Source organism: Pinus tabuliformis, chromosome 6 (genome assembly GCF_031772625.1).
Source record: "Pinus tabuliformis cultivar Carrire ecotype Pingquan chromosome 6, CPIR1, whole genome shotgun sequence".
NCBI lineage: Eukaryota > Viridiplantae > Streptophyta > Pinopsida > Pinales > Pinaceae > Pinus > Pinus tabuliformis.
The window spans coordinates 280,106,282-280,128,159 of NC_142292.1; positions in this window are offsets into that span (position 1 = coordinate 280,106,282).

The following is a 21,878-nucleotide window of genomic DNA, read 5'->3' on the forward strand; positions in this document are numbered from 1 at the left end:
TTTTCAATTAATTTCACTTAATTAAAGCACTCTAAGAGTGAACGTTTTCAAATTTTGAAAGGGCATCTGGTAATTCATTCACAAATACCTGGAGTTTAGGTGAATTGACTTCAAACTGGTGTTCTGGATGACAGTGGAAGGTTGAAAGGGCTCTGAGACCTTTGAAGGTGGTCTCCACAGCTTCTTTGAGGACTGAAATGGGGTTAATTGGTAGTTTTCAAGTTTGCAGGTGTCATGCTGGTCTGCAGAGGTTTTCAAAGAGCTCAAGCGAAAAATACGAAAAAGGGCTTCTCGCCCTTTCTATTAAGCAATGGTCACTTTCTGGCGAGCAATTTTATGAATGAATAGTAGGTGGTTTATTGGGTTGAGCGGAGAGGCAGTTTCCAAGGCCATTACACCACTTTTATGAAGGAAGTGGTATTTCAGATGGGTCACCCAATCTACCTCCACACTTGACACGTAGCATATGCGGTTCAGGGAAAAATCGCTGTATCGGATGGGTAGAGGTTGGGCGTCGGGCAGATCTGATATGGATATGGACTGTTAGATGCGAGCGATGATGATCTGATAGTAGTCGGGTGAAGAAGGTGCATGGATGAAATGAACTAAGGTGTCGGGGGAGGGCAGGGCATTAATCCTCGGCGATTTGGGATTTATTCAAAGTTAATGTGGGGATTAATTGATTGGGTGGGTTTTAATGACGAGATTAACCAAACATTACCGAAAACTAGTAAGTTAAGAAAATTTTGTCGGGGGTATGAAGTAGGGGGTCAATTATAGTTTATAATTAAACTAAGGGTTGGGATATTTATATAGGGGCTTTAATTAATATATGGGAAAATGTATATCGATATTAACATAATTATATCAAAAATTGATATGAAATGTGATGAGTGGAGTGGATATACCCCTAAGTAAAAATGTAATGTTTGTGCATACAGTTTATACTTAGGATAAGATATTTTTTGTGGGTTTTTCGAATGAAAAAGGATTTAACATGGAGTTGCTTTACTTTTCCTAGGAAAATGAAGTTTAACCTTAGGAAAAGGGGTTTTATTAGGGTACTGAAGGGGGATGACTTTTATGAATGGGATTCTAACACTTGATATCCATAAGTCATCAAGCCGAGGGTCTGGTCCCACCAAAAGTCAGAGAAATGCTCTGAGCCTCTTTGACTTGAAGGATTTTAAAGTAATAGAACATACTTGTGGATAGGAAATTAGTAAGGGGAAAAATGAATGAGGGGGAGTTAATCATATTAACTTTCATACCTCTTTTTTTTCTTCCATAATTTATCATTCATATTGAAATATGTATCTAAGCATGATGCATGTGTTTTGATACAATCAACTTTATACTTCAACAATCTTTCTTCTACTTACCCATTTTCTTACCCTAACATTTTTTCTTCATTTATTTGGGTGCATTTAGGTTAGAAAACCCTTATCCTACCTTTTCTTTTATAAAGAAAACTATCTACTTCTATCCTTGTGTCTTCCAAGGGCTTAGATTAAGCTTATGAGCTCCTTTTATTTCTCTACCTATCTATTGATCTGCCAAGATTAAACTGTTTGGTTAGATTTTATTCTCTAATTATAAACATAAAATTAAAAGCATGATATAATCAAGATTAAATAGTTTGATTACCATGGATTGTGGCATGAATAACAAGCTGCACACAATCATTATTATAAAAGTAAATAGTAGTGGCATTTAGACTTTCACATTGTCATGGTCTCTTTTTGTTTTTGGGGTTCATATATTTTCATTTTTTGACCTTCTCTTATTCTTTTTGTCCTTTGATATTTCTTTTAGGACATACTCTCTTTACAATTTTTAATTTTTAATATGGAAAACATTGCAGAAAGCAAAGGTATGTATAATATTACAAGGCTTAACCTTAGTCATTCAAAATTATGACTCCTATTGGTATAAGAACCTAACAGTGGCTCCACGTGGGGATGGCATCCTGAAAAGATGTCAAGAACTAATGAAGATCAGTGTCCTTTGACTTAAGACTATGGTTACCTTATAACTATGCTTCTGTGATTTTTGTCTTTTTAATAACTGTGATGGTTATATATCCAAAGCTCAGGGCCTTCTCTTCGGGCTTCAACTTCAAAGATCACCATCCAATCCAAACTAGACTTTTTAAATATGGTATGTACAAATGGAAAATGAAAATTAGTAACTCGGTTCAAAGTAATGTTTTAGCATTCGACCATTCACTGGCCCACCTTCTGCATCTGTACCATTATTTCTCTAAAGAAGAAAGCATTATTTCCTCTGCAAGCATAAATGGAATAGGTACCTTTCCATAGGAAATCAAATTTCCCATGTTTTCCTTTGTCTTCCCTCCTTGAATCCCACTTAAATACTTTGTCACCAATGTAGAAATCTTCAGCCTTGGTTCTCTTATCAAAAATATTTTTAATCTTTTCCTGCACAAATTGAGACCTGACATAGACCTCTTCTCTGGTTTGTTGTAGATGAATAATTTGATTGATTCTTATTTGGATACTATTTGGTTCAACCTGCAATTCTTGAAGTATCTTCATTACTGGTACTCCCATAGAGGATGGAAAGATAGCTTCCATCACATAAACTAGTTGATAGGGAGAAGTACCAATTGATTTCTTAGTAGTCAATCTATCTTCCCATAAGGCATTGCCTAGCTTTTTATTCCTAGTTTTCTTATTGTCCTCTAGTAACTTCTTGATGATGTTTACTAGGCTTTTGTTTGAGGATTCTTCCAGCCCATTACCTTGAGGGTAATAGGCTGTGGAATGGCCAAGGGTGATATGGTATTTATTGCAGAAATCTATTATTCTTTTGGATTTAAAGGCTGTTGCATTATCAGTAATGATCTTAGTTGGACATCCAAATCTTGATAGAATATTGGTTTCAAGTAAGGTTATGATAAAAGTATCTGTGGCTTGCCTTGAAGTGGCCTCTATCCATTTTGTGAAGTAGTCTATGGCTATGAGGATCCATTTGTGCTAGGAAGAGGGGGTGGGTGAATTTCACCAATGAAGTCTAAACCCCATTGTTGAAAAGGTATTTTTACAAATATTGGCTTGAGGAGTAAAGGTAAGAGCCTCTTCTTCCCCTAAAAAATTTGGCATTTGTGACAAGAGGTCACATATTTTTTGACATCAACAAACAAAGTAGGCCAATAGAAACCAACTCTAAGAATTTTATCTACGGTGGTCTTCAAGTAAAGGTGTCCTCCACAGTCACCTGCATGAAATCCTTCCAAAACTTTGTCATATTATTATTTTAATAAGCAATTGAAAAGAATACCTTGTCATCTTCAAAAACCTACTTTTAGTACTAGATAATTCGGGAGGAGCTTGTAAATTCAGTAAAACATAAATAATATCAGCATACCAAGGTGATTCAATAAAGTCTTTGTTGATTAGTGGAGTCACCATCTCCTCTTCATTATCTATTGCTACAATAAAGTTTATATCCAAGGCTTGATAGTTTGATTCAGCCATGAGTTTAGCTAAACCTTGGCCCTTGATTAACTTAGCAAGTTTGATTTATATATCAGACTCTAAAATAGTAGAAATACACTCTCCTCTCTTTCGATTAGGACCATCCTGAGTTAAGATGTCTTTAACTATTGAATTAGGAACGTAGGCTACTATATGAGAATATAAGATGTATACCCTAAAGTCCTTAATGGATTTGACTAAAGCCAAAGCTTGTTTTTCCATTATATTATATTTCAAGGTGGCATCTCTTAGGGCTTTGCTGAAGAAAGAAATGGGTTGCTCATAGCCCTGGTCATTTTTATGCAATATAACTACAGCAATTGTGTGCTCAGAAGAAAAGGAAAAAAAGCTGAAATCTCTATCAAATTTAGGTTTGGTCAACACAGGTGTTTTAGTCAAGGCTAGTTTAATGTCTTCAAATGATTTTTTAGCCTCAACAATCCATTTTATGGTGGAGTCCTTTTTCAGCATGTTGTTTAGCGGTCTAATTAACTTTGCCATATTAGATATAAATCTTCTAAGAAAATTATTTTTTCCTAAGAAAGCTTGTAACTCTTTAATGTTCCTAGGGTGTTTTATTTGTAGGATGGCTTCTATTCTAGCAGTGTCTATTCTTATACCATCTTTTGAAATTATGTGACCTAACAACTTTCCTTCTTCTAACCCAAACAAGGACTTTTTGGGGTTTAAGGAGATTCCAAATTTCTTGCATTTAATAAAAACTTTCCTTAGATGATCCAAATGTTGATTGTCATATTTTGAAAATACAATAATATCATCTAGATATATCACAAGGAAATCACGAATTTCTTTTTCAAAGGCTATATCCATATCCCTCTAGAAAGTGGCCCCTGCATTCATTAGCCCGAAAGGCATTTTCACATACATAAATGTGCCCATAGGAGTAGTAAAGGCAGTTTTGGGTTGTTCATATGGATGAACCAAGATTTGATTGTAACCAGAAAACCCATCCAACAATGAGATTATGGTTGATCCAACTACTCTTTGTAAAATGTGGTCCATTTTGGGGAGAGGGTAATTGTCTTTTAGTGACACTTTGTTGAGGTTTCTAAGATCCACACGGGGTCTGATCTCACTATTTTTCTTTCTAGTTGGCACCAAGTTTGAGATCCAATCAAAAAATCTGATTGGTGCAATTATTTTGGCATCATACATCCTCTGAATTTATTTTTCAATTGCAGGTAATAAGACAGGATTAATCCTTCTAAGTTTTTGTTTGAAAGGCTTTTGATTTTCTTTAATAGGAATTGTGTGCTGGATGATGTTGGTGTCATAGGATTTGAGGTCCTCATAACTCCAAGCAAAGACATCCTGAAATTATTTCAACAACTCAAGGTATTTCAGTTTTTCAGTTTGGGGTAATGATTTTGAAAGTTTGATCAGTTTAGGATTTTTATCGGTGTCTATATTACATTCCTCTATATCAGACCTTGAATGCTCCATTTTAGGTTTCCTAGGAACATCATTTGAGTCAAATAAATCTTCCAAAGGGGTTAATCCTTTTGGTAAGAAGTTATATTTGAGATTAATTACTCTGGTTTCTTCACCGATTATTTCATCAATCTAAATTTTCTCTAAAGTTATCTACATCTAATTTGGTAAATTTAGTTGGGTTGAGTCTATCTATTTTATGACCTTCTATCTTATTTATTTATATCTCATCCTTAGTGTCAGGATATATTGATGTATCAATATCTATATTGTTATTGATAAACCATTCTTCTGAAATTAAAAAGTTATTTATTTGTTTATCATTAGAAAATATTTACCAATTCTTCAAATTGTCTGGAATTATAAGTCTATGCCTAACTTTAGCAGTATACTGATGGTTGGGTTCGAAGGGTAATTTGCAGGTGCTGGCAAACATTGCTAAAGTATGGGCTGGCATGTTATGTTTTCTAGGAATTACTGCAAGCCTAGATTCTAGGAAAGTGTTAAGTATTTCCACAATAGTTCCCCTATAACAACTTAATCTAGGGCCCTTTGTCATATATACACCATTAATCTGTTTTGCAATTAGATCAGAGTCTCCCATGACAAAAACTCTTTTAGCTCCTAGATTCTTAACTAACTTAAGACCTAAAATTAATGCTTTATACTCAGCCATATTATTGGTACATTTAAAATTCAATCTATATGCATGGCCTTCTAAGTAATCATTTTCCAAATTATATATCCACACTCCTACTCCTACTCCTAACCTATTGACTGATCCATCAAAATCTAAATGCCATAGCATCTCATGACCTATATTTACACTATCTGGTGCAACAAACTTTTCATCATTTATAGCAATTTGACCGTCTTGTTCATTGAACAGTTCTGTAGTCTGGTCTATTTCATTTTGTGTAGAAACTGCAATTTATTTTGGTTCTGTATTAGTACTATATAAAAAAATTTCTTATGTTTGATCAACATTAGACAGGATAAACGAATCGATATATGAGTGTATGGAGTAGATGGGAATGTTTTGAGGCCAATCCTAGCTACTTACCATATATTTCATTAAGGTTTCTCGGTATAGTTTCTTAGGTTGTCCAAAAACAAAGATTGTTGCATATGACATATCTAGTTGAAAGGATCCCTGAAGTTTGGCTCCCCATGATCTAGATAACAACATGCTATACTTTGGTGGGATGTCAGCAACTACAATATCCATAAGGATTCTTTTGGCAGGATATTGGAGTAAAGTGACGCACATGTCTTTAATAAATCCTAGACACTTTACCTGACTGGAGTCAAATGAGAATAAGTCTTTATAAGGCCTTGTAATGTCTAGGTTTAATTTCTCCATCACTGATTTGGGCATTAAATTATGAGAGGCCCCAGAATCCAACATTGCATTGTGTAGAATTTTGTCATGGATACTAAGGCTAATGCAAAAATTTGGAACTCCTCCTTCTAATGGTTTTCCATTAACACCTGGACCAAATATGAGTTCTGGTTGGTCATCAAACGAGTTGACTGAATCCTCATTTTTAGCAATGTTTAAGGTCTAGGTTATCTATGATTTATAAGTTTCATTCTTGATTAGTTCTGTTAAAGGGACTGGAATCTTTAGCTTTGCTATTTTTGCCCCCAAATTGAATGGAAAAGAGAATTTTTTTGTTTTAAGGTTTTGAATTTTTTCAATAAGGATTTGAGTAGGCTTGTCTTCTTTTCCTTTATCGGGGACCTCCTTGTGTGGATTTTCAAATCTAATGTTTTGATCATTTTCCACCAATTCCTTAAGTGGAATTAAAGTGGATGGTTGATTAGCAGAAGGTTGATCAGAGGTTATGTCTAGAATTATGGGGCTAGAAGGTTTTGGGTTTTCCCTAGGGAGAATTTGGAGGATTTTTGAAACAGGGATTTCTTTTATTTTCTTGGGTTGATTTTGTATTGTTTCCTTAGTTTGGTCAGGTACATTAGCATTCTTTTTTTTCTTAGGTTATAGTGTTTATGAACTTCAAAGATGGCAGAATCATATCCCTATTTGTATTCAAATGATTCCCCAGACTGTAATTGTAATTGTTGCAGCATATACAGTTCCTGCTCATCTTGGGTTATAAAAATAGTGTCCTCATCATTTATTCCCATTAGGTTAATTTGTGTATCTTGTTCTAGATATTCTGGATGGGATGTCTCTACATAATTTTCTTGAAAAGGAGGCCTAATGTTGTGATCCGGTCCATTTTTCCCAATGATTTGGTTTTTTCTAAAATTTGGGTTTTTACTGGAGGTGCTTGTTGGTTATACCATTTGGGTTTCATTTCTATGTTCTCTATTCTATCCATTAGTATTTCCATACTTTTGGCTAAAATATCTATTTTAATGTCAGATGGTGAAGTTTCATCCTTTGCAGTTACACTACTTTCATTTCTAACTCTAGCCCTTTTAGCTAACAAATTAGCTTCTACACTAACTGCTACACTTTGCATTTCTTCTAATGTTGGGGGCTTTCTTTCCCTAAGTTGGTATGCCATATATTTTTCAAAACCATCAGGGAAATTTATTAATGCTAAGTCAGGTGGCGGTCTAAGGTTAACTGGGATTGTGTTATATATATTATTGAATCTAGTGCAACAATCTTGAACAGTTTCATTAGGCCCCCTTCTAATATTCTCATATTCTGAAAGGATTTGTAGGGGATTCTTTTTCTTTTCCCATCTGTTCAAAAATTTCTAGTAAAACATATCTAAACTCTTAATACTATTAGTAGGCACTGCTCTAAACCATTTCCTAACATCACCAGCTAAAGTCTAGGCAAACAATCTCATTTGAACATTATCTTTGTCAATTTTGTGCAACTCAAGGTAATATTTCATCTTGTTGACATACTGTTGTGCAATGTAATGTCCTGTGCCATCAAATTGAACAATTTTACTTTGGTAGTCTGTTGGCATAGGAGCCAGGGCGATATTAAAGTTTAACGGAGCATATCTAGCTGCCATGGTTGTAAGTTGGGAGAGGCTGAGATGTGGGGTTGAAGTACATGGAGATGATGCAGCAATGGACAAAGAACCAGGACTAGTAGATGATGAATGAGTAACGATAGGTTGGTGAGGGAGTGTAGGTATAAATGGTGGTGAAGAATGGACTTCAGAAGGTATTATTGTTGAAGTTGAAAGGAACAATGGTGAACTCAAAGTAATGGACAATTATTCAGAAAGCTCAGGGGTCGTGGCAGAATTAATGGATGATTGTGGAGATTTCAGAATGTATTCATCAATTGATTTGTTGGCTTGTTGAACTTCAAGTTCTGCAATAAAATGAGGATCTAGAATAGTTTCATCGATTGCATTTTCATATTTTGTTCTAAATAATGAAATATCAAATGGCACATCAAAGGGAAGTTATTCTAAAAATAACCACTCATCAGGACATGAATTAGCTTTAACTAATGGTATTTGGCTAGCTGAACTTTCTTCTTTTTTAGATTTTCTTGAAATTAGGTTGAGATTATCAACTACTGGGGAAACGTTTGGATCTGGATTAGCCCTAGTAAAATGAGTCTTCCTAGAAGCCAGAATTTCAAAATTTTTAATTGTTTTTGTGAGATTTTTTCAAAATAACTTCTAACAAATGACTTTAAGAGGCTCAGAATGTAGATTTAGAATTTTCTTAAAGCTTTATTAGGATTGAGGAGTCGTTGATCCCCAGTAGGTTTCCACTATGTTATCACTCAAAAATTTCTCTAGAAGTTATTAGAAGAAAGAAAATAACCAAGGTAACCACAAACCAAATTTGGAGCATAGGCTCTAGCCAACCTAGGCTCAGAGAGGGCTCTCTATATATGATTTAGCTTTCTTTGCTTGGATTTCAGGTTAGTTATGAATGTTCTGGGGGTTTTTTATTTGTATTCAAGATTGGATGGTGGGATCCTTGAAACAAATGGATAGAATGATGTTTTTAGACCATTGGGCTATGGAGTCAATAGAAGGGTTGGATCAACTCAGTAAAGGGAATGTTAAAAGGGAAAGCTAGAAGAGTAAAGTGTAGGTCATTGGAATAGGGGGGTGAAATGGTTTTAATTAGGGTGAGAGAGCAATTAAGGGTTCTCAGACCGAAATATAAATGAGGAATAGAGGGTAATTGAAAGAAAAGGGCAATTAAGAATCCTTTCATCTAGATTAGCAAGAAATAACCTAAACTAAGAAGCAATTAATAATTCCTTAACTTAGATATCAGTTAAAAACATTTATATGCATAACTGTTAAAACAGAGTGTAATTAAACAAATTCTAAGATATTGTTCCAGTTATAGCATTCAGATTCAGAAATACATCAAAGATAGTGGAAAAACTTCAAGAAATATAACGATAACATATGAAAATACTTGTCTGCACTTCGCTCAACACATGAATCCTGTGAAATATCTTGTCTTTATTCATCAATCTAGCTTGCTGGCTCAGTCAATGATACAATAGTTTTACAATTTTTTTTTATCAAAACTCTATATAAATGTCTAATAATCCACACCTACATGCTTCAAATTGTGAAGTATTTATACAAAAAATTATTACAAATATCTCAAACTAACTTGAAATTTAATCTAGGAAATAAAAATATCTACTTGCAAGAAGATAGAGACAGCTATTGAACTTCTTTCATGTTGTCCCTTTTATTTTGGTACTGCTAGCCTTTATGGTTTGATTTTAGCCTTTTATGCTACTTTTTTGTTTGATCTTTTACACTGGAAGCTTCATATACTTTTGGCTTTCATCTGATACACTTTGACATTGATATTTTTGACTCTGCTGATTTATCTTCATCGTTTTAACTGGCTGTTTTACTTTTACTATACTTTAATCTTTTTACTGCATATTTCTCACAGTAAATCAGTCAATTTCTCCCATGTTTCAACATCAGGTAATTGGATCTTAAGCATCCTCCTATCTATTTCATCTGCCTCGGTGTACTTCATAAAACTAGGCTTATTGATAAACAAGTGTTTTACCTCATGCTGGAGGTAAAACAAGTTTTCAAATGTCTGATAAAGTACTTTGCCTGTTTGAAATGCCTTGACCGGTGATGTACTAACCTGTTCTTTTGCTAGCTCTCTAATTTGTTGTCTAATCCTACTGTGTCATGAGCTTGTCATTTATTACTAAGGGACTCGGTAACCCTTTCTCTCTCAAAATTTGAAACTTAGCCATAAATCTATCAACAGATACCTCCATATTCTGGCACTTGTCCTCTAAGTTTAGCATTAAGTTTCTCTTGTAGAGGACCTTTCTTACCTCCAAAATTGTTTATTTTCTATCCTCTATATCCAATTCTTGAAGCTCATACTTATTTTTACTATTAAGGAACTGGATGATTCTAGTGGCATCTTCGGGCATCTCTCCTAATTCTTCTTTTACCTTTTGGATGGATTCTGTAGCCATCTCTGTTAGATTTATCTGCTAAAAAATTACCTGAATATATGGCCAAATATCATTTACAAAGTCAATGATATTGGCCCACAATATTTCCTTAGCTTGCCCAAGAGGTTCTTTCAGTGTTAGGTCATTCTCCATGGCTTTCAATCTCTCATTCATCCTAGCAAATTTCTACAATTTTTCTTTGTGCATGATTTTGGCAAGCTTGTAATCAGGTTCCAACCTTGTTATGTTCTCTTTTAGCTTATTTATCTCTGTTGCCTATATGGACATCTCTTCTATAGCCTTGACTAACTTTGCTGCTTCTTCACCTGATGTACCTATTGCTGATGTAGACTGTGTTGAAACCTGTTCTGCTATGGCTGTAGGAGCTATGGGAGCCAATGAGGCTGCCAATGTAGAAGGAATAGATGTTGAGACTGTTGGGATGAAATTTAAAGATGTAGTGGCAATATCACTTTGCTTCATTTGAATTAAAGTGTCTAATTTCTCTGTCTCCCTCAACTTATCATTTAATTTTAGGACTAAGTCCATTAATTCTTCATGTCTGGTTTAGTTTCCCAAGACTTCCTATGTCTGGGGATAATGCAGCTAAGGTATCTTCAATTTCTCTTTTAGTGTTGTAATGACATTATTATTTTTCTTAATTAGTTGGTCAGTGGCTTTGATATCTTTGGGATCATGTCCCAATTCAATCACTAAGGCTTCCAAAGACTTGATTCTGGTGTCTTTGGCCTATGAGGAGGCCTTTTCCAATTGGTACTGGGCTGAAATGTTGATCAATGAATTCTGCAATTGATGGGAAGCTATGGCTTTTCTAGTAAGGGTGGAGTAAATAATTTCTCCAGCCTATTTGTGGAATTCAATTTTGTCAATGGGATGAATATCCATTGTCAATACCTCAAAATCAATTTTATTGTAATCTGTTGATGTCCTTGGTGGTTGCACAGTTGGCTTTATGAAAGACAATTGCATCTTTCCTTCCTTGATGTCAAAAGCTGACATCAACGTGGTTTGATTGGTAGGTGTAATGTTGAGATACTGTGCATAAGACTGTGCCTTTAGTTTCTCATTTCTCATCTTAATTTCTTTAAACTTGTCCTTAATATCCTTATCTTTATCAACAGACTTACCAAATGAGGAAACTTCTACACTGAGCTGTCTTTCCAACATTTGAGTTTGTGAAGTAGATGGCTCCCGTGTTTCTCCAAATGGAGCTATGGCCTTGCTCATGTCAAACTCAGTATTAGTTACTTCTACTGAGCCTTCTATGTCTTCCTATTCTGAAACAAGATTGAACCTTAGCCTTTTTCTTTGGCTACTTTCATACTACACATTGGATGTGTCCATGCCTGAACTGGAGGCTCCCTCTCTGTTCCTCTTGGGATTCTTTTCCTCATTCTGAGGGTTTTGTAAAAAAGAAGGGGTACTCATGGTTGCTTCTTGTTGTGGTACATGCAGGAATGAGCTTTCATCAAGCTATCTCTCTAAATCAATCAAGGTATTTTCAACATCTACCTTTGTACTATCCTTGTCTACAAGAGTGTTTTCCAACCAGTCAGATTGATAGGCATATATTTCTATCTCTAGTATGGGGTGATGAATGTAAGGCCCCAATTTGACCTTTTCTCTAATTCTGGTCATAAACTCTTGAGGGTCATATCTCCACATAAAACTATTTTGGAACTTCATTTGTTGCAAAATCAGATCTGCTTCTTGCCCTGCTTCTCTAGAATTGCAAATGGAAGGGCCTAACTTATTTTTGACTTTGAATTGGGTTCTTTTCTTAGTTGAGACAAAATTGACTTCACCTGAATTCATTATCTCCCTATAATATTCTATAGCAAATAACCTCATGGCGAGGCATTTGGGGAGTTTGTATGGGGCAAGCTCACACCCATAATTTCCTATTTCTGTGTGGTTTTGGTAAAGGTACCAATCTTCCACCTTACTTTGCTTAAACAATTGAAGGACCCATTTGATATCTTAGCTTATTCTAGGTGGAGGACTTCCGGTCAGCATGGTCATGACTGGATGGACAAACGAATCATTGAAGCTGTATAAGTGTATGGTGATGAATACTTGTGGAACAATGGTGTCCAAAATATGACAGACCTAGGTTGGCCTCTAGTATCAAGCTTCTGCAGGCTGAAAGGAAATCTGTCTGACTGATAATACAAAAACATATGGTAAAGTACATATGAGTATTTCAATACCCTTTGATTGTGCATTCTGGTAAATTGTTCATGCATCCTCTCAGCTATGAATTGGGCATAATTGTATATAGTAACAGGAGGCTTTCCTGGGCTAAAAATGGACATGAAAGCCAAGATGAGCTCATCAGCAAATTCATCAGTGGTATAGCCTAAAACACATGATATCATAGTCACAATATGCTTGCCCCTTTCAGAAAAAATGGCAGAAACATATGGAGGGGCATCTTTGGGAATGTGTTTCTCTTCTACAATAAAAGTTTGGAACAATTGGGCCAGTTTTGATGGACTCAACTTGGTGTACTGGTCTAACAAATCTCCAATTGAGAGTGGGGATAGGTTTGGACCTATTTGGACTTGTAATATCTCATTGATTAATCTAGCTATGATGGTAAGCAAGAGTTTTTGGTCAGGGGACATTATAGCTCTTTGGCTGGGAATGTAATAGGCATGACACATATGGACAATTTTAGGAAAAATATGTACTTGGGGAAACAGGTATTTGGGCAAATTGGAGTCCCAAAGGCCAATGTCATGTGAATGGTTTAGGTATCTATCTTTACTCAAACAATGAATTTTGAGTAGGACCTCATATGCACCTATATCTCTGATTTGAAAATCCCGATCCGCCAGGGGGAGGTGCTCTAGTTCCAAATGGGGAGTTGAGATAGGTATGAAATCCATGGCGACATGGGTAGCCATAATTTAGTTCTTGTGGATTTGAATTTGGCAGTGTAGGGTTATATCAGAGGGTTCGAAAGCAATTTGGAAACATTGAGAAGGGCTTGGGTATGTGGTGTTAACTTGAAAGTATTTTTCAATTAATTTCACTTAATTAAAGTACTTTAAGAGTGAACTTTTTCAAATTTTGAAAGCGCATCTGGTAATTTGTTCACAAATACCTGGAGTTTAGGTGAATTGAATTCAAACTAGTGTTCTAGATGATGGCGAAAGGTTGAAAGGACTCTGAGAGTTTTGAAGGTGGTCTCCGTAGCTTCTTTGAGGATAGAAATGGGGTTAATTAGTAGTTTTCAGGTTTGTAGGTGTCGCACTGGTTTGCAGAGGTTTTCAAAGAGCTCGAGCGAAAAAAGGCAAAAAAGGGCTTCTCGACGTTTTTATTAAGTAATGGTTACTTTTTGGTGGGCAATTTTATGAATGAATATTAGGTGGTTTATTCGGTTGAGCGGGGAGGTGGTTTCCCAAGCCATTGCACCACTTTTATGGAGGAAGTTTTATTTTAGAGGGGTCACCCGATCTACCTCCGCGCTTGACATGTAGCATATGGGGTTTGGGGCAAAGCCACTTTATCGGAGGGGTAAAGGTCGGGCATCGGGCAGATCTGATATGGATATGGACCGTTAGATGTGGGCAACGTGCACAGATGAAATAAATTGAGGTGTCGGGGGGAGGGGGGTACCATTAGATGCGGGCGATGATGATCGGACGGTAGTCGGGTGAAGAAGGTGCACGGATGAAATGAACTGAGGTGTCGGGGGGGGGGGCAGGGCTTTAATCCTCGGCGGTTTGGGATTTATTCAAATTTAATGAGGGGATTAATTGATCAGGTGGGGTTTAATGATGGGATTAACCCAACATTACCGAAAACTGGTAAGTTAAGCGAATTTTGTTGGGGGTATGAAGTAGGGGTTAACTATAATTTATAGTTAAACTAAGGGTTGGGATATTTATATAGGGGATTTAATTAATATGTCGGAAAAGGTATATCGGGATTAACATAATTATATAAAAAATTAATATGAAATGTGATGAGCGGAGTGGATATACCCCTAAGTAAAAAGGTAATGTTTGTGCATATGATTTATACTTAGGATAAAAAAAATGTGGGTTTTTCAAATGAAAATGGATTTAACATGGAGTTGCTTAACGTTTCCTAGGAAAATGAAGTTTAACCTTACGAAAAGGGGATTTATTAGCATAGCGAAGGGGGATGACTTTTATGAAGGGGATTCTAACACTTGATGTCCATAAGTCATTAAGCCGAGGATCCGGTCCCACCAAAAGTCAGAGAAATGCTCTGAGCTTGTTTGACTTGAAGGATTTTAAAGTACTAGAACATACTTGTGGATAGGAAATTAGTAAGTAAGGGGAAAAATGAATGAGGGGGAGTTAATCATATTAACTTTCAAACCTTTGTTTTTGATTCCATAATTGATCATACATATCATACATATTGAAATATGTGCCTAAGCATGATTCATGTGTTTTGATCCAATCAACTTTATATTTTAGCAACCTTTCTTCTACTTACCCATTTACTTACCCTAATATTTTTTCTTCATTTATTTGGGTGCATTTAGGTTAGAAAACCCTTATCATACCTTTCCTTTTATAAAACAAACTCTCTACTTCTAATCTTATGTCTTTCAACGACTTAGATTAAGCTTATGAGCTCCTTTTATTTTTCTACCTATCTACTGATCTTGCAAGATTAAACTGTTTGGTCAAATTTTATTCTCTAATTATAAACATAAAATTCAAAGAATGATATAATCAAGATTAAAAAGTTTGATTACCATGGATTGTGGCATGAATAACAAGCTGCACACAATCATTATTATAAAAGTAAATAGTAGTGGCATTTAGACTTGCACACTTTCATGGTCTCTTTTTGTTTTTGGGGTTCATATATTTTCATTTTTTGACCTTCTCTTATTCTGTTTGTCCTTTGATATTTCTTTTAGGACATACCCTCTTTACATTTCTTAATTTTTAATATGGAAAACATTTGTAGAAAGAAAAGGTATGTACAATATTACAAGGCTTAACCTTAGTCATTCAAAATTATGACTCCTATTGGTATAGGAACCTAACGGAAATTAAGAAGAATCTTAGTTTCTCCCTAGTTACAACCTTTGTTTACATATCTACAGGATTCTAGCTAGTGTGTATCTTTTCTAGCTTCAATTTTCCATATTCCAACACTGACCATATGAAATGGTACTTGAGTTGTATATTTTTATCCTTGGAATGAAATTTTGAGTTCTTTGAAAGATGAATGGCACTCTAGATATCACTATATAACCTACCCATATCTTGCTTCTTGCCCAATTCATGCATAAACCTTTGTAACCAAATCATTTCATTACTATCCTCTATAACATCAACACACTCTGCTTCCATTGTTTAAAGTGAAATCATGTTTTGAAATTTTGAAACCCAAATCATAGTTATTCCAGCTACATTAAACACATAATCTGTGGTGTTTCTCCTATTATTTCTATCATCTACCATATCTAGATCAACATATCCCCGTAGAGCAATGTTTGAACCACCAAAGCATAATGCTTGATTTGTGATACCTCTCAAATATCAAATAATCCACTTCACTATTGGAAACCTTTGAGCACAATTGAGGGGGGTGGGGGTGAATCAATAGTGTGATCTACATATGATTTTTACCAAATTAAACTTCACTTACTGAATCATGCATATAACCAGCAACATATTATATCATCACATGAATATAACAATGTAAGCGGTTAAATCAAACAACCATGAGAGAAAAAATACCATCAAATAAAACCACAAAAAGCATCACACAAGAGACACTATATATCTAGTGGAAAACCCTTCACCGGGTTAAAAGCCACCCTTACTACTGTTGTGCTGCTCTAAATCTTCTATTAAGAAATATAGTGTTTTTACATAATTTGGTGGAACTGATTAGCTAGGAGACTCAACCTCATACACAATAGGAAAACACCAATCATCCAGGAGACTCGATTACATTGATCATCTCAGAAGACTTTTTCCTCACAAGGATATACAGACTACCATCCATTGAAGGCCACCATGATCAACAATCCTCGCCCAAAACTGATTGGACTATCCAACTACCATTGGATTAGGAAATTTTTCCTTTCACTGTAACTTCACAGTCACTACTCCTCTCATCTATGTGGACCTCTTTTCACATATTTTAAGACTGGATCCTAGACTTTCTCCTCAACTCAATTCAACTCTACAATACAATCTCTAGCAGCAAGAAACCATCATCAAATAAATAAAAAACACCACAAATATATGCTCTCCACTCTAGAAAAATAGTGGCCACAATGCATGCATCACATCTGAATACTACTACCACTAGCACCTGAAATAAAACTTATACTCAACCATAACATCAAACACTTGCACCAAAATATGAATGTTGCACAATACAATCAACAATGTGAAACATTATCACTATGTTCCAAATGCATCAACATCTCTTGCAAAAACAATGTGAGAGTCATAAACTTGGAGCTATTCCAATATCTCCATCAATACCACACTCTGCTACAACTCTTTGCAACTCTGACATGAAATCTGGAATTCTAAACCACTACTATGCTTCAGCAAGTAAATCTTCTCATTCTATAGTCATTAACAATCATACACTAAATAATATATGCTCTCTAATAGGTATAAATCATACTCACGATGCAGCCTTCTCTTACACACATACACTCACCATCAACCATCAATCAGCTCTACAGTGAAGTATATAAAACATGAAGGGCGAAATTTTTCTTTGGGCTAGGACTAAAGGTGCACAAATTGGACCAAATCAATCCACTAACATCACTACTTGTGCACTAAAGGTGATCACATCATTGGATTACCTTTTCAAACCATTCCCAACATTTAGAACTTATTCTAGAATCCTCTAGGAATCTCCATGCCAATTTTCTTCCGATTTGCATGAGTAATGAAGAGTATTTTTCATGAAAAAACTCAGTTGCATGAACAACACTAGATAAACTTGGCTAGAGACCTTTAGTCGCATGCACAGTCTTGTTTCGCAGTGACTCGAGCCTCTTAGTCACATGCATAAACCTATCTCCATGCGACTAGGGAATAACATAAGAAAAAACCACAAACTCTCAACTCAAAACCTCTACCACCTATTGGATCCTCTTCTTTAGCATCTAAATTCACCTCCAAACCTATCCTAAACTCAGTAGCACATCTAAAATTAGATAAAACAAGTCTCCCAAGTGTCACTATGAGGTTGACCTAAAAGGAAAACAAACAAGGTTGGCAAGAATACCAAAAAGCCCTCCACTCTCCAACGAACATCTCGCAAGATGCAACACATATGAATACACTTTGTAGCACCTATGAAATGTCGCCATCAAATCATCACACTACTGCAACAAGTCATAAGAATCCTACCAAGATCATCAACATGAATCACATCTCCATCATCATCATAAGGCTAACACACTGCAATAAGTCATCTCCTCAAGTATAAGCATGAAGATCAAGATTAAGACCTAGTTTCCAATGCAACTAGTGTGACAACTCATCATCAACTATACCAATGATATCATTTTTCCATCAATATATCAAAAGGCTGACATCATAAGGTTGACAGCAATGCCAACACAATCATCCCAATGCCAAGACAACCAGTTGCAGTCATGTTACAATGAAGGCACCCAAACATAATCTAAGCTACATATGGTTGACATCAATACCAACATGAGCTGGCTGCCATCATGAACCAATGCCAACATTAGCTATATGGAACCATGCACACCATAATGCCAACAATCTCCCCCTTTGGCATTGATTGAAACCATACAAAAACTCTCCATACCATCATCCTTTATCACTACCCCCTTAGCATAAATGGCAAAGGGTCAACTACATATGATAAGGCAGCAAAATTAAAGCACAAGTGCACATCTGATAAGGTAGCAAAATTGAAGCACAAGTGCTAGAGCATTTCATCGCTACATGGGCGAAAAGTAATGCACATCAACAAACATCCATGTCTCTCCACATCAATAGCAGAAAGAAACAAATATACCAATCTTCATCCAAAGAATCATACCAAGAAAAAACCTCTAACATCAAGAAACAATATGCCAACATAAGGCAACCATACAATCATCAATGAACAACATCACATAATATGCATCAACATCCATATGAGGAAACCACACACAATATATTCCAGTACAACTACATAGAAACAACTACCAGATATCTCTAAACTTAACATGAGGCCAAGAACCCCAACTATCATAGCATGAGGGACACCGTGGCACCTCCAAGAAGATCATAATGCCAACAATGGATGGCTGAAATAACAAGAGAAAATAATGCTCCCCCTGAACACCTGCCATCACCAACATCAATCCATCATGATGTGAACTTCTTTTGCTGCAAACGATGTTTCCTTTTGATAAATAGAAGCACCATATGGGCTGTGACTCCACATGACAATGACTCAAGTGACATATACATTGATAAATACATTGTTTTAGCAGCGACATAAAAATCTCATACATGACCTCATGACGCATGACTACAAGACAAAAATATAGTACAATACAATTACATGCTGCCATGAGCATATTACATAGATTTTCAATGAAATACATTGCTGCTATAATAATATCCTATGGACCCATAACTAGAAAACATGATACATCATGACTATTACATCATCATTAGCCCATACATGTGGCTGCAAAATGACTCCATAAGACTCTTCGAAAACAAGCCCATCACCACGATGACTCAACTAGCTATTGAATAGACACTCAACTAGTTATTGAATGGACTCTCAACCAGCATAAAATGATGATACAATAAAAATTACATGGCTTGAATAATCATCATAAGACAACTCATACATGGTTGGTCCATGTCTCAAGTCAGCTCAAAAAATATTGTGCTAATAAACTCCTTCTATGCATGGTTGTACAATATTTTCAACCAACTTGTCAGTGAAAACAAAAGCATATATATGGCTGAAAAATGTACTTATTTCAACTCATTAAAAGACATATAGAGCTACTACAATCACATGATAAAAAAAAATTAAAAGAGACAAAACAAATCATGGATATCCATATAATGCATAGCTCCCCCTAAGCTCAATATACCTCCAAAATACAGGCTGATCCTATGGACCTGAATGTGCATGAGGCTAAATGAAGTCATCATAACTATTTTTGTACTTCTACCATACAGTCCCCCTAAGGTTATGCACCACTAATTAATCTACAGTCCTCTATAAATATGCAGGAAATAATCATGTATTGTAGGAGGGATTTCTCTTCACTACTTGAAGAGTTGTTGCTCCTTTCTCCACATAGTCTTTGGCTTCTTCTTTTCTTCATTGGTTTTCTGTTAGGTCCTCTTGCTTTTTCTTCTTTTGATGATTTGTCCCTGAGTAACAGGCCAACAAATGATCTCTTTCCATATGGCCAAAATTATGACATGTGTAGCAGTCCACATGGCCAAAATTATGACATGTGTAGCACTCCCCATGGCCAAGATATGAAGCAATAGGATCAATTCTCCTACTACTCAAACCAGATCTATCCCTTACTTGTAATGTGCCTCTCTTGCATTGGTTAGACCTAAATCTATTGCCTTATGACCAAACCAATGACAAGAGTAATAGTAAGCACAAAAACCATGATTATACATGTTGATCGATCTCCTTGGCTATTGAAATTGTTGCAAGCCCATCTAATTTGATCTCTACATTCTGCTCTGGCAATTAGCAGCAACATGCCCAAATTTGTGATAGTTGCAACATTCTACATTATGAACAAAAGGAAAAAAAGGCTTTGATTCCTTTGAAATTTTATAAATCTATCATGATTATCTCTTGGAGCAAATGGTTTTCTGAATGTAGGAGCTCCTTGATATTTTCTTCTCTACTGTTGGTTCTAATACTTGATCTGTTGCTGGTTTGACTTCTTGTTTCCTTCATTCTCACTCTTGTTGCTAGTATTATTTGCTATATGTTTCTTAGGTTATTCTTTGGTTCTTTTACTTGCATGCAAGATAGACTGACCCTTTTGAAATCCAAGACCATATTTATCCAATGGTGATCTTTGGATCTAAAGCAAACTATCCAATGCTACAGTGCTCTTCTCCATATTTTTTTAAATTTCTCAAGTAAATCACTTCGTCTTCTAATCTCTCTACCTCTTCTTCCTTCTCTTGGTACTAATTCCTCATGCCTTCTATTAGGGTCCTATAATTATTATAGGTTCAATGGATGGTGATTATTATATTTCAGATGTTGTAAATAATATTCCATATTGTAAATTATTTCCAAAAAAGGTCAAAACATTAAGAAAAAGAAAAGGAATTAGAGTTTGACTCTAAAGTTCGGTGTATTAGGTGATATTCGATATATTATTCCCTATTCCTAAGTTTGATTAACTCAAAACTATTCCTCCGCTATCTATTTCATCCACTCCCCTACCCCACCATACACTCCAATCATTCCCCTGCTATGAATTCAATATATTTCCCTACCCCACCTTATGCCCCATCATGTCACAACAATCTGCCACCACCTCTCCCCTCATTTACGCCCACCTTCCAAGATTTGACGACCCACAATGTATTCCATCCTCCCCTCACCATCTGAACTTTACTATTGGGGGGGTTCGAAACGGGAGGTATTCAAACTTGCCCCCAAGACAATGTGTCACCACCTCATGATTTCGCACATCCCTTGGCTAAAACCACTAACCACCTCCCCCCCCCCCTCCGAAAAATGGTTTCTCCACCAAGTGAAACCACTTCCCCTCATCTGCTTACCATGTCCCCACTTCATCACCTCCACCACTCTTATCTCGCCACACATCCTCCGCCCATTACTCCTACGTTAATGTCCACTCGCCATGTCCCTCCTCATCTTCCACTCCTATTTGACCACCTAATCATATTTCCACCAACCATGTGCCTCCATGACACTTCACGCCTCCACATCATATGTTCGTTTCATGGTCAGTTAAAAATATATTTTTCCCTATACAGCACAATAATTTCAAACGTAGTTTACAGACAACTGAGAACATATTTTTAAAAAATGAAAGAGCTTTTTGTTTGTAAAATCCTTATGCACAATAAAATCTCTCATTTTTGTAACAGATGTTATGGTTTTGGAGATGCTAATAATTCTTTAAAGGCATATTTTCTAGAAATTTCCTATTTTAGTCACCTTTTTGCATAAACTATTGTGGTTAATCAGGGATGAATCTTGCGAAACTAGATAAGGTTTTTGTTCCTCAGATAATCAACTACGAAACAATCTCTCAATTTTGTAACATCTATTATGGTTTGGGATATTAGGATGAATCTTTGCAGGCATGCTTTCCCAAATTTCCTTGTTTATTCATTCTTTTACAGAACCAATTTTGGCCAATCGGAGATGAGTCCTGAGAAATTGGAGGAGTTTTGTGTTCATAAGATGACAAAGTACAATAAACGACTTCATATTTTATACAAATATTACAT